The sequence below is a fragment of the Cibotium barometz genome, chromosome 8 (genome assembly GCF_041138505.1).
Source record: "Cibotium barometz isolate CiBa-2024 chromosome 8, ASM4113850v1, whole genome shotgun sequence".
In the NCBI taxonomy this organism is placed as follows: domain Eukaryota; kingdom Viridiplantae; phylum Streptophyta; class Polypodiopsida; order Cyatheales; family Cibotiaceae; genus Cibotium; species Cibotium barometz.
In genome coordinates, this window is record NC_141053.1 from 10511948 (window position 1) to 10525593 (window position 13646).

Genomic DNA, 13646 nt, shown 5'->3' on the forward strand with positions numbered 1-13646 from the left:
GATCACTATCCACCAGGAGCTCAAAGTTGGGAACAAAGAAAAGAGAACCTTGCAAGAACAAGCCCACAATAAAAGACACAGATTGCTATATGTCCCACCCATGTTGGCAACATATTTAGCAAGAGAGAGTGGCCATTTTCAAATACATTGTCAGTAAAATCCTTCACTTTGTATCTTTGTTCTAGTGAAAAGAGTTGCAAAGATGTCCGACCTACCTAAAAAGAGTAGATTGTCAAAGATTCATTGCTAAAATAAGCCAACCTTGTTTAACCATTCAAATTTTTTGGAAGCTTAGTGCACACAACTAATCAATCTAAAGTTCTTGTCCTTTGACCTACACATACCATGTGTAGTGCCTTCTTTGACCCTACATTAATTAGGTGGTTGCTTAGTGCAAACAACTATTCAATCTAAATTTCTTGTCCTGACCTTACACATACCCTGTGTAGTTCTTTTGACACTACATTAATAAGTTGGTAGCTCACTGCAAAAGCAACTAATTACTGTAAATTTCTTGTCCACGTACACATATCATGTGCCATCTGTGCCTTCTTTGCCTTAGCCTACTTGCACACATGAGCCCAACAACAACTCCCTACCTTTTGCATCTTCCCAACATCTTTTCTCAAAGATCAAAGAAGGACACACACATAGAGGTCTACATCCAAGAGAGAGGTGGTAGTGCTTAAAATAGAGAGAGGTAAACTTGTATGCAGCCTGGTTTCCTCTTGTGTATGTCCATGTGCAGAGAGAGAGAGAGAGAGAGAGATCATGCTATCCCAACATCACACCCCCTACCCCCTCTTCCCCTCCCTCTAGCATAAAACATAACACACTGAGAACAAAGATTACATTTTGAAATAGGGAAAAAATTCCCTCGTGGCAGACCTCCAAGAAGAGAGATGATTGAGAAACTCTTGCACTCTTGCACACATGTTTGAGAGAGGGAGGCAAAATGGCAAGGTCCCTATCCATAAAAGCTATCATGTTTATGCTCGATTTTTTGGGAGCACATTTTCGTGTGCTAGTTGCATTATTGAATGTATGAGACTAATCTAAGGTTTTTCTTGTGCTTGTTGCATTATTAAATGCCACGTTCTCCTTGCCTTCTCCGCTTTAGCCTACTTACACGTTAGCATGCTAACACATGAGCTCAACACCTCCCTACCTTCTTTTTCTCCCTAGCATCAACCGCCTTAGCCTAATTACATGTGAGCCCAACCTTCTCTGTCTCCCTAACATCCACCCTCATACAACAGCAAGGGCACATGCATAAAGAGAGGTCTATGGCCAAGGGGGTGAGAGAGAGAGAGAGAGAGAGAGAGAGAGAGAGAGAGAGAGAGAGAGAGAGGGATGCATCATACGCCACTTGGGTTATCCGATTGGAGTTGATGTTGATTCACAAGATTTGTTGGCATGGATTTCTATTAGGATAAATGATAAGTTTATGTACTGGAAATCTCATGTTTGGCCTATGCATGTTCGGCTCAAAGTGACACAATCCATTATGATTAGCATGATATCTTTTCTCTTGCCTTTATTTCCATGGATGGGCAAAGCTTTACATCAAATACAACAGCCAATTAGATTTATGCTATGGAAAAGAGTAGGAAATGAGCCAGGGCAGGCGTGGATTTCTTGGGAACATGCTGCTACTCCAAAGAGGAGTGGAGGGGCAGCCCTATTAGATGTCAGATTACATATGGTCGCTAGGAGATGGCCTTTATTGCAAGATATGCGTTTATCTCAAGAGCCATGGGTGGTAATGGCTAAGGCCCTCATAGAGGAGGTTGCACTTGTGCATGGTAATACCAGGATTAACGGTACATGGTGGGATGTAGTGAATGGTTCCCAACAGGTTCGAGTGGTGGCTTCACCTCTCCTTTCTCATTTTATGATCTCATGGAAGGAGGTGTTGGTACATACTAAATGGAAGCCTTTAGATCAATGGTTGCAATTAAAGTCTATGTGACAGGTGAGGTGTCACTTCACGACTTCTGGACTGGCCTGCCAAACTTGTTGAGCGGCCAAAATTCAATAGAATGGCTCGATTGGGACTAGTGAGGATTATGGATGCTTTGTTGCCACGTAGAGGCCACTTATTGTCTTTTCACAAAATCCGTCAATATTTTTGGGTTCCACAACACAGATATGTATAGTTATGGGAGAAGGTGAGGGCATGACTTACACCATTTGGTGATTGGAGGATCAGCAACCTTGGCTAGATTGGGCATTTTGAAAGCCTCAAGACATTGTCCAACGTACAACAAATCAAGTGCACCATATGATGGTGGAAGATAAGCGCTGGGCCACTGAGAAGGCTAATACGGTATGGAACATTAGGAAAAATAGGGCCTGGTGGAAGAAAGTAATCTTATAGGGATGGTGGTCAGATTCCATATCAAGGGAAGGTATTCCTATGGCGCATGCTAGTTGGAGGGGCCTACCATTGGGGGACCAGTTTGCGAAAGTGGCAGATTGCTTTTGGTAATTGTGTGTTTTGTACTACATGCTTGGAAACATGCCCACATCTTTTCATTTCATGTCCAATGGCAAAGAAGGTGTGCGATTTCCTTTCTCGCGTTTGGATTTCGTTGACAGATAGGCCCGTAAAGGTTAAAGACTTGATTTTTGGCAAGATTTTGAATGGGCAGGATAACCCATAACATTCAATTTTCTTTCATTTTTTTAGGTGGACAGGTTTGTGGCATATCTGGTTAACTAGGAACGCCTTCATATTTGATGCAAAAGTTGGTTTTACAACTCACATAGGTCGTATAAAAGGGCCACTATTATGGCAAGTCTCTTCCTTGTGGTCAGCTCATTTGGTGGAGAATGACACGGCTATATAATGGATGAGGGTACTCCGAGCTCCACTTGTGGTTTGGAGTAAGAGAGGGAAAGCTAATACATCACTTGGCGGCCATGTGGCCATTTGTAAAGTAATTTTGGTAATATATCGTCTATTACGAAAAAAATAAAGGGGGGTAGATTCACATGCAGCCTAGTTTTCTTGTCTATGTGCTCATGTTGAGAGAGAGAGAGAGAGAGAGAGAGAGAGAGAGAGAGAGAGAGAGAGAGAGAGAGAGAGAGAGAGAGAGAGAGAGAGAGGAGGAGACAAAGAAAATAAGACCAAGAACAAGAAGAATAACAAGGTTTTTTTTTTGCATCATATCCAGAACTCTTTAAAGGTTATCTGATGATGGTTCAAACTCAGGTGGATCTATGTCTTATAAGGGCCCTTGCACTAACCACTTATGCCCCACATGGGAAGTAGAAGGGTAGTGCAATGACCCTTGGTGTGTGTGTGTGTTTTTGTGTGTGAGAGAGAGAGAGAGAGAGAGAGAGAGAGAGAGAGAGAGAGAGAGAGAGAGAGAGATGCTTGTCCATACAAGCTGCACACCTCCTTAATATGGAAATTTTTATTGCTAACTTTGATTGTATAGCCAAGTAAGGCCCGACCCAATAGGGTGATCAACTCTATGCTTCTCATTGCATGCTAGACATCAATAACCACTAGGGTAGCCGATGATACTACATGTCCGATCCAAGCCTAATAGTGGCACTTGTTGAAGGAGGGGGATCTTGGTGCTTATGAGAGGGAAGTGTGGGGACTAGACACCTCTATACCCTTCCCTCACTTTGTAGTCCTCCTTGTTCCTTTTTCAAGGAGCACTGCTACCCACATAGATTAAAACATTTGGACACAAACTAGTGAACCCCCAAAGAACCACACTCTAATGTAAAAATGCCAATCACATACCCCTTATGAGATTAGGGTTGGGGGGTGTGTGTGAGGGGAGGAAATGGTTATGGGGTGTTAGAGGGGAAGCACGGATGGAAAGCTTCTTGGGGGGGTGGTTGTAGGTTGGTAGAGGTGGGGGAGACGGTTGTGGGGTCTTGGGAGAGAGAGAGAGAGAGAGAGAGAGAGAGAGAGAGAGAGAGAGAGAGAGAGAGAAAATAGGGGATGGATGTGGAGATGGTGGGGGAGTGAAACACCCAAAGTAAGAGTCCACTTACATGTGTGTCCACCCAAGAACGATACTCACAGTTGAATGCCCAAGAAGCACGTCCCAGCCATTTCAAACATGCCCATCCAATCAACACACGAATCACAAACAAAGGAATATAAAGGGGTTCCACTAATAATCAACACACAAAGGAATATAAAGGGGTTCGTTCGGCTAGCAATCATACCATAGGCTCCAAATCACACACACATATTATGGTAAGCTAGCTTCGACAAGGCAACCTTGGCAAGCCCCTCAAGGCATGCACGTCCCATCATGACCATGATCAATGCTGGGTTCCTTGAGACACCTCACTCCCAAGGTAGAGTTTACATGAGAACTTACCACAAATGATCCATAAACCCAACTATATAGCCCTACGATTGGTTCATACTATAATAAGAACCATATCCGATCGGCCTCTAATACTAGCCATGTTATGTCCAAGCATGGGCATAACATCTCTCCCTGCTAATAAGAGGAAGATTGGGAGAAAAAAATTGGCATCAGAGTGAAGCAACATTCTCCCAAGTGTTATCTCTACGATCCCTCCATCTAATCACACCCTATGATCCACAATAGCCACTGGCCCATGGAAAATACATAGATCCTCAAGCCTCCTGAGCTCTTATTCAAAAACCAAGTAATCTCTTGCACCCAACACCTCTTTGAGTCTACTAATGTTCAAGTCAAGAGCTTAACTTAGCCTTTTCCATTCAAGTGTCATTGGGTCTTGCCTTTAAACAGTAAGTGCAACTCCCTAATGTGGCTTGTCTATTCGCATCCTCACTTAGTTGTCACCCTGAATGCTCCATGGCTATAGGGGTGAAGGAACGGATCTCTATGCCTGGTTGGAGGCAAGAAGAGAATAGCCTTTGTAGCAGTGGTTCTCTCTCATAAAAGGCAGATATAGAAGAAGCTAATGAGAGGGAGTAACCTATAAGCAAACCTATTCAAGTAGGCAAACCATATATCATGCAAGAATCCAATAGAACACAAGCAAGACAGATGAGAGAAAAATGAGAGCTCATTGTATTCTATTGCAAGAAAATGAATGTGTAATGCTTATTGTCAAAATTGACTTGTATTCAAGTGACTAGTTTTCACACTAATCTTATAATAGTCTTATGTAAGTATGCTTATTATCAAAATGAATGTGTAAATGCTTATTGTCAAAATTGAATTGTATACAAGTAACTAGTTTTCACATTAGTCTTATTGTCAAAAACTGACTTGTATACAAGTGACTAGTTTTCACACTAGGCTGACCAAAACATAAAAATGGGCCGATCATTATTACTAGTCTTAAGCAAGAACATACAAAAGTTCTTAGACTTCTCTTATTTGACATTAAGCTCATGGCAAGGCTACTTTATATGTTTCAGCGATGCCCATTTGAGAAGGTAAGATGGGTGGTGGACGAAACCATGTTAAGGAATGAAGTGGTTAACATATCCCCCTTCCTAATGGTGACTGTGTCCTCACATCACCCAAGTAGGTGTGGTGAAGCTTGCTACTAAGTTGGAGAGGCATGGATAGTCTAGGATATGTCATGAAGTTCGCATGAAATGTTAAGTAGTGGATTCGGGACCAATCCCCACAACCAAATATGGGGGGGGTAACCAGATACATGGCATGTTGGTGATAATCTTTGGGTACCCTTGGTGGTAGGCAACTCGTCAAGGTGGCATGAAAGGTATATATGTGATGTAGAAGTTCTTCATATACAATGCTTCCTTCTATTGTGGAAGTGTCTGAGGCCCTTTAAAATTAAGTGGTTGGTAGAAGTATCACGTGCCTTTAAATTGGCAAAATTAGTGCCAGGACCACCAATTTATCATTTTATGGGTATAAGAGAATGATATTATTCTTAAATCTCACAGCTTGATGCTTTAGCAATTGGGATTCTTTGTAGCTAATATGACATAGCTAGTGCGAGCTTGTGTTCGTATTGAATTGGAGTCAAAATAGCAAAGGTTGTATTCTTTGGTCTTTGGAGGTACATGCAAGGCTCGTGGTTTTTTAGGCGATGGGTCATACCATGGGCTAGCCATCATGGTCTCCCCACCAAGGGATGTATACCTGGAGGGTTGTTGTTGAGGAGGTCACTTGTAGCATGTGTCTGTGCATGTTGTGAGGTGTAAGATATGACAAAAATTTAATGACATTAGTGAAATATGTTACAACAGGTTCCTGCCTTACTGAGGCCAAGGGATTGGATCATACCATACATGAGAGGTTCTTGTTGTTTAAGGAGGAGCCATAGGATATACCATTGGCTATGGTAGGTTCCTATTGCTTGGGATGTACCATTAGCCACACAGGAGGTTCCTGTTGTGATTGGAGGAGGAGCCAGGTTGTACCATTAGCCATGGGAGGTTCCTCTTGATTACAGGAGGATCCATGCGATGGGTTGTGTACCATAGGCTACTAGTCTCACCACCATGGCCCCACATCCAAAAATGTGCCTAAATGAATGTCGATGATGAGGCTGTGCAAGTGCTCTAGATTGTCGGTGCCTATTCCTACTAGATGTGTATACTAAATGCAAAGAGCCCATGTGTATCTTGCATGTGTAGGTGCTGGTGATTTTTGATGCCTATTCCTACTAGATGCATATACTAAATGCATCGGTGAAAACATCTAACACACTGCTTTTTTTGACTCTTGTTTATGTGACTCTTACACATGGTTTAGGATAGGAGATTGATTGTTGATGTGCAACATTGAGGCTAGTCACGATAAGGTGATTATAAATGAGGTTTGGTAATCCATGATAATGGAAGAATTTAGGATATGTATGGTGGCATGCACTTGGTGGTATGGGAGTCTAGGTAATAGGTGGTCCTATGCACTTGATATGGGAGTCTAGGTGATATGTAGTACCATGGGCCATCAAACTTGTGCCTACCATTACCCCCCATCCAAAAATGTACTTGGATAGATTCAATGGTGAGGTTAGGGTACATGCAAGCTCTTGGCAGAATGGTTTTGGTTAACCACAAGCTATGAGGGGCTTATTGAACAAGGACAAATGGATCCATGCAATTTTCGTGAGCCTTTTTTTGAAATGTTGTTGGGATAATTGACCCTCTTGCTTGAAGCATGGTGATGTTAGTGGAAAGAAGTGAAGCATTGTAGAGCGTACATGGCTTGGGGGTGAAATTATGGAATGCCACCTCATAATGTGGTGAAGGTCCACCTGCTTTAACTTTGAAACTTTTCTCCTCTTTAATAAAGGCTACTTCAATGCTGGTGAAGGTCATGTTGGTTAGATTTTTCTGTGCTAAATGCTTTCAAGGTCATTCTCCTGAGGAGGATTACTATGGCATCCTCCTCATCCACTAATGGAGCTCCAGCACATGTAAAATGTTGCATGATACTTTTTTATTTTTTTAGGCTTAAAGTGACTCACTTTCTTTGATGTCCAATCCAAAAAACTAATTTTTCAAATTGTTTGGTACCAAAATATTTTCTAGTTCATCCCATGCTCCTTTTGAGTTTTCTTCCGATGCAATATGATGGATGAAACTATTGCCTAGTCCTAATGTAATGATGGCTAGGGCTCTCTTATCTCTTCAAAGCCAAAACTTTTTCCCTTCTCCTTCCAATTCTTGGACACTTCTCCCTTTCACACACTTCTCCTTCCAATCCAGGACCTCTCTTTTACTCTTAATCCATTAAAGTCTTTTACTCCTAATCCATGAAAGTCTATCCATTCATGAGTATAAATTTAAGCTATGCATAGAAACCATCACTATTAAATTTATTAACGATGAGTGGAGTTGTTATGATTTCGCTAGCAATTGAGTGGCCCAATGCTAGTGTCTCCTCCCTTACAAAGCTAGAGAGATGCATTTTATATCAGTAACTCGTCCCAATTTTAAAAATTGTTAAACCAAAGAATACCATGTTTTGGGAGAGCAAATTAGAGTACCAAACCAAGGTATAGAGATGCATTTTATATGATTAAATCTTCCCAATTTTAAAAACTATAAAACCAGAGAATATCGTGTTTTGGGAGAGCAAATTAGTGTACCAAACCAAGGGGGAAAATAAATTGGATAATGTGCAAGGCTTTAGTAACACCCTAATGGTAAGAGTTAAACCCTTAAAGGCTCAAAAGATGGATTGTGACTAGCACTAATCACTCTAGGTAATAGAGTGATTAGCACTAATCACTCCATAAACAAAGGTAAATTTTTGCTAATAAACTAGACTAGAGAATGATTTGAAGCTTAAAACTCAAATAATTATTGTTTTTGGTCAACAAATTAACATGTAGATCCTCCACATGTTATATGATGAACCCATGACTCAAAACTCTGCAAGATTTAATGGAAAATATAAGTTTTACCCCTTGCTCTACTGCTGAAAATTCACTATTGCATGTGGGAGCTCTTTAAATGATTGTTTTGATCACTTCTTCCTTTCTTTGCTCCCTTGAAGACTCTAGAGTTGATGTAGATGCTCTAAACAAGGTCTCCTTGTAGTAGATGAGCTTAAATATTTTGACTTTTGATGATTTTGGAACTTGGTAAAAGAGAAAAAAAGGTTTAGTAACTAATTATTGATGCTAATGATTTTGTTAGCCAGGGTTTGTAGTAGGTTGGTTGCTTGCACACTAAGTGGTGGTTCTTCTTTGGACAGTATGTCCGAAGTCCTCGATGCTCACAATGCGATACATAACACACATACTAGTAGACACTATGGAGTATGTCTTTGGACAGTATGTCCGGAGTCCTCGATGCTCAAAACACGATACACAACACACATACTAGTAGACACTATGGAGCGGAACACAACACAAGTGACAAGATTACAAGAGGAACAAAAAGCTAGACACTGCATTACTCCAAGAACACTGTTTCATGTCCTTCACTATACCCTATGCACTCAGTAGAGGTCATAGTGAAGAGGATGACACACAGCTCAATTGATGACAAGTGACTCCAACACATCTAGGCTAAGACTACAATGTGGTATGAAGGATGAAGCAGTTCAAGATGTCCAAGATGAGTCGAGGGATCATATAAGTAGCTCAGTGAAGTCGGTGGCATCTCCTATTTTTGGTAGATGCTCTAAGGTGGAAGCCTTTGATAGAATCTTCCATCTCTAGGAGATCCCCGTTGGAGTGTCAATTTGGTCCCTTCAATGCCTATGCGTGCACCGCTCTTCGTGTCTATTGTGATTGTGGTGCACCTCTGCTTCTGATGGTCTTCGAATGCTCCGGGGTGGTACTCTAGGTTGCAACACCCACTATGGTGGTGTGACGATGTGACAGTGTTACGCTATTATGGTGTGAGGGTGTGGCATTGTTACAGTTGTCCGTCTAGTGTGGGCACCCTTGGTGGCTACAGGCCGCCCACCACCACTAGAGTACGCATTGTCCTCAGTGAGGAAGATAGGAATATTTTGCAGTGAAGATTATTACATATATGGAAATACCTAAAAGGATGCATTATGCAGTGTTTACATTATGAAAGGATGCATTATGCACTGTTTACATTATGAAAGGATGCATTATGCACTGTTTACACTATGAAAGATGTAGTATGCACTGATTACATTAGGAAGATGATGTAAAGTTAAGTACTGACGTCATAAAAAGATGGTATATATAATGAGAATAATAACTAAAAATGTTCCTCATAATAGTGTAGTTTCTAAGTGCTGCCAGAAGTAGTGCTAGGTGTTCCAATAGATGAAGAAGTCAAAGGACAAGAGGGAAGGAAATGGAGAGGGTAGAGGGACTCTCGGAGGGTATCGAGTTCGATTGCTTGGGCCCGTAAAGAGACCAACTCCCGAGTGTGTTGCTCCACTGAATTGCATAATGCCACCACCTCCTCATGCTGTGGGAAGATGAGGAGTTGGAGGTGGGTGAGCTCTTGCTCCAATGTGGTCACTTAAGTCTGAAGACTGCGAATGGTGTCTACCTCTTGGCGAGTGGGATCCCTCTGGCGATAGCGATCACTTAGGTCTGAAGACCGCGAATGGTGTCTGCATCTTGGCAAGTGGGATCCCTCTGGCAATAGTGATCACATGAGAGCTTCAAAATTTAGTCGGTAAGGTAGGTGGAGTAGATGGGGAGATTAGTTGAGAGGTTGTCTAGACCCCGAGCTATATGACAAGCTCGATGGGGATGAGGCAAAGATAACTGCTCTAGAGGGTTGGGAAACCATAGGCAAGGAAGAATTCCTACTGAGATATCTAGAGCACTGTAGGAAAATGGGGACTCTAGAAGCTCTATGCACTCGGTGTTCTTCTCCTGATCAACACAAGAAATCACCTCATGTGGAGAACCCAGAGTAGAGGCATGCAAGGATGGCCCTCTAGAGACAATGGTAGGCATGATTGGTCACCATGGTAGAATGAATGGCGGATGAGGATAACGAGGATGTCTTGCTGCGAGTTACCGATGATGGAGAGGAAGAACTAGAGAAGTTGTTGTGGATGGGTGGTGAGGTGGAAAGGGATTATACCATTGTAGTCAAAGAAGATGATATGGTGGAGAGGGAAGATACAGCTAATGTCGAGGATGGGGAGGTGGAGACGGAAGATACAGCTCATGTGGAGAATGGTGTGCGGCGAGATGATGCATTGTTGATAGTGGGGGTAGGCAGAATGAGTGGGGAATTTGGGGGCAATACGGCGGCGTGATGAGGCGGGGAGATCATGTTGCACCCGAGGTCGGATGCAGCATGCAAAAGGAGTGGACTGGTAAGGGGGATTGGAGGCTACTGTAGAAGATATGTGAGGTGTAATGGAAACATTGAAGAGGTGGGCTTGTGTGATATGCTATTGAAGGTGTGTATGGCTCTACAAGGACACTTGATAACACGGTCCAGGCCCTTACAATGGAAACATTGAAGAGGTTGTTGAAGCCTCTCACTCTTTGCTACACCATGGATTTAAACAAGGAGGCATAGTTAAAGGTTGGGGGCTATTCTAGATATCCATATGATTGTATTATTCATATGACTCATAGGCTCTCTTATATTCATATGATTGTATTATTCATATGACTCATAGGCTCTCTTATTCTAGACTTTTAGAGTTTGTTAGCAAGGTCATTAAGTATTGTTGTACTAGTGCGGTTCTAGGAGGTATCGATTGGGGTGGTAATATTAGAGGTGGGTATGTTGTCAATGATGGTCATACATCTCGATTAAGGGGCTCTAGTAAACAAGCACTGATTATGTGCTAGTTGAGGTGCATTTAGAATGGTTGTGGTAGCTAGTGGTTCCTTTGGTTGGGGAGCATTTAGAATGGCCAGTAGGGTTACTGGTTGTTTTGGCAATGAGAGCATACGTTGTTATGCTGAAGTCCACCCTACTGGATTTCCTTGGTACTAATAATGAGATGTATCATTATTCTTGTGGTATTGACAAACAATACACAAAACTATTGTTATCTAGGCCTTAGGAAAAAACACTACGTACTTATATGGTTTTGATGTGAAATTACACACAAAACCATCTCTCTTCATGGCAATAAGCATGGGTATCCAGCTTGAGGAACTAGCTCGGGCTAGACTTGAGGCCTAGAAAACAACACTCTGTACTTGTGTGGTTTTGATGGAAAATTACACACTAAACCATCTCTATGTGTCAAGCTTGAGGAACTGGCTAGGGATGGGCTTGAGGAGATTGTTGTTAGGGCTCTTCCCTTGGGGATGTTTCCCTTAGGGTTGCTAACCCCCTACCACTAATGGCTTATTTGGTTGAGCATATTTTCTACCAACTTGTCCGTGCTTATGTCCTTGACTATGACTCTTTCCAGTGCTGGTTGGGCTTCTTTAGATCCACAGAGGCTCGGGATGATGCATCCTTTATCTCTTGGTTTGGGTGGACAACTTCTACATCCTTATCTTACAAATTGCTTACTAGGTCTATTACCTTGGGGGGGAAACACTCATCAAAGATGGTGTTTAGACTTGTAGAGATGATCATGAAGCCTCGTGAGTGGCAACACTTATCAAAGATGAAGTGTTTAGACCTCTAGAGATGGTCATGAAGACTCATTGCAATACCCATCAGATGTAGTATTTAGACATATAGAGATGGTCATGAAGCCTTTTACTCTTGAGACCAATTATAAACTCGATTGATGAGCGATAAGTCATCAAGCAGGTCTTGAAGCCATATCAACAATGAACTGGTTGAGGTTTCCATAGAAACAACACTCCATACTTGTATGGTTTTTATGAAAAATTACACCCTGAACCATATCTCTATGTGTCTAGCTGAGGAACAAGGTTGGCCTTGAGAGGGTTGCTGTCCTTGTTGGGGCTACTGCCCTTAGAGCTATTGCCCATAGGGATATTGACCCCTTGCCTATTCAAATTTTTTTACCAACATGTCTGTGCTCATGTCCTTGACTAGGACTCTTATTGGTGTTGTTTGGGCTCATGAAGCCTAGTGGAAAATCTCATCAAAGATGTAGTGTTTAGACCTATAGAGATGGTCATGAAGCATCTTAGTCTTAAGGCCAATCATAAACACATCAAAGATATAGTGTTTAACTTGTAGAGGTGTTCATGAAGCCTCTTACTCTTGAGAGACCAATACTCATTAAAGATACAGTGTTTATATATACAGAGATGGTAATGAAGCCTGTAGCTCTTGAGACCAATCATAAACTCGATCGATGAGAGCAATAAGTCATTAAGCCTTTCAACAAGGATACATTTGTAGATACTTGGTTCTAGCGATATATCTCCACATTGTCTCTCCTTCCTCTTGTTGGTTGAGGTTGTAGATCTTTGAATGGAGATTAATCTAGCTCTATTCATAGCTCCACTAGGTGAGTCCCATAATGAAGGTGTGTCTCAAGACCTCATAATTAGCCTTTCCAACTCACCTACTTTGTCTTCAAGGTAATGTCCAAATGAACAACTCTTGGTGGGATTGTCAACAATCCTACCCATGGCTTCACAAAATTGATGAAACTTCTCTAGATATTGAATGTGATTCTAATTCAATCAAATTTTGTCATCATCCTTGAGAAGTGGAATTTTCCCAAATCTAAGCCTCTATTAAGTGCTATGGAAACCCCTTTCCCGTTTTAAATGCTATCCTGCGTATGCCTTTTTTATATTCACATGATGGTGTAATGTAAGGTAATGGTTGCACAAAACCCTATGTTTTAGGGTTTGGAATTTCTTGCCCCATGGGGTTGGGTTGTGTGGTTTCCAATGGTACTTGTCTTACGCTAGCCTATCTCTTTGAGGCTGCAAGCTTGTGGGGCGACTCAAGACACATTATGTAATTTCTCTTCTGGATTCCTTGGGTTTGAGGTAGTCCCTATTATTAGCTTTTCTCTTTTCCACCCACGTGTCCACTTTATTTGAGTGTGTTAACACCTCCATTACCTCTTCCTCTCATCTACCTTGTACATCATATATTTCAACACCCCCTCTCAATGCCACCATAGGACAAGGTGAACATTGGACATACAAGCTCAACAAAGACCCCCTCTCAACCATAGGATAGTAGATAAGGTAGGTTTTTATATGATAGGCTAAATAGATGAGTTATAGAGTAATGTGGTTCACTCCCAATTCTAGTAAGTATGCTTCACTCCTCAACTAGAAGAGTTGCTCAGTATGTGAGGAACTTACAAAATTGCCCTCAA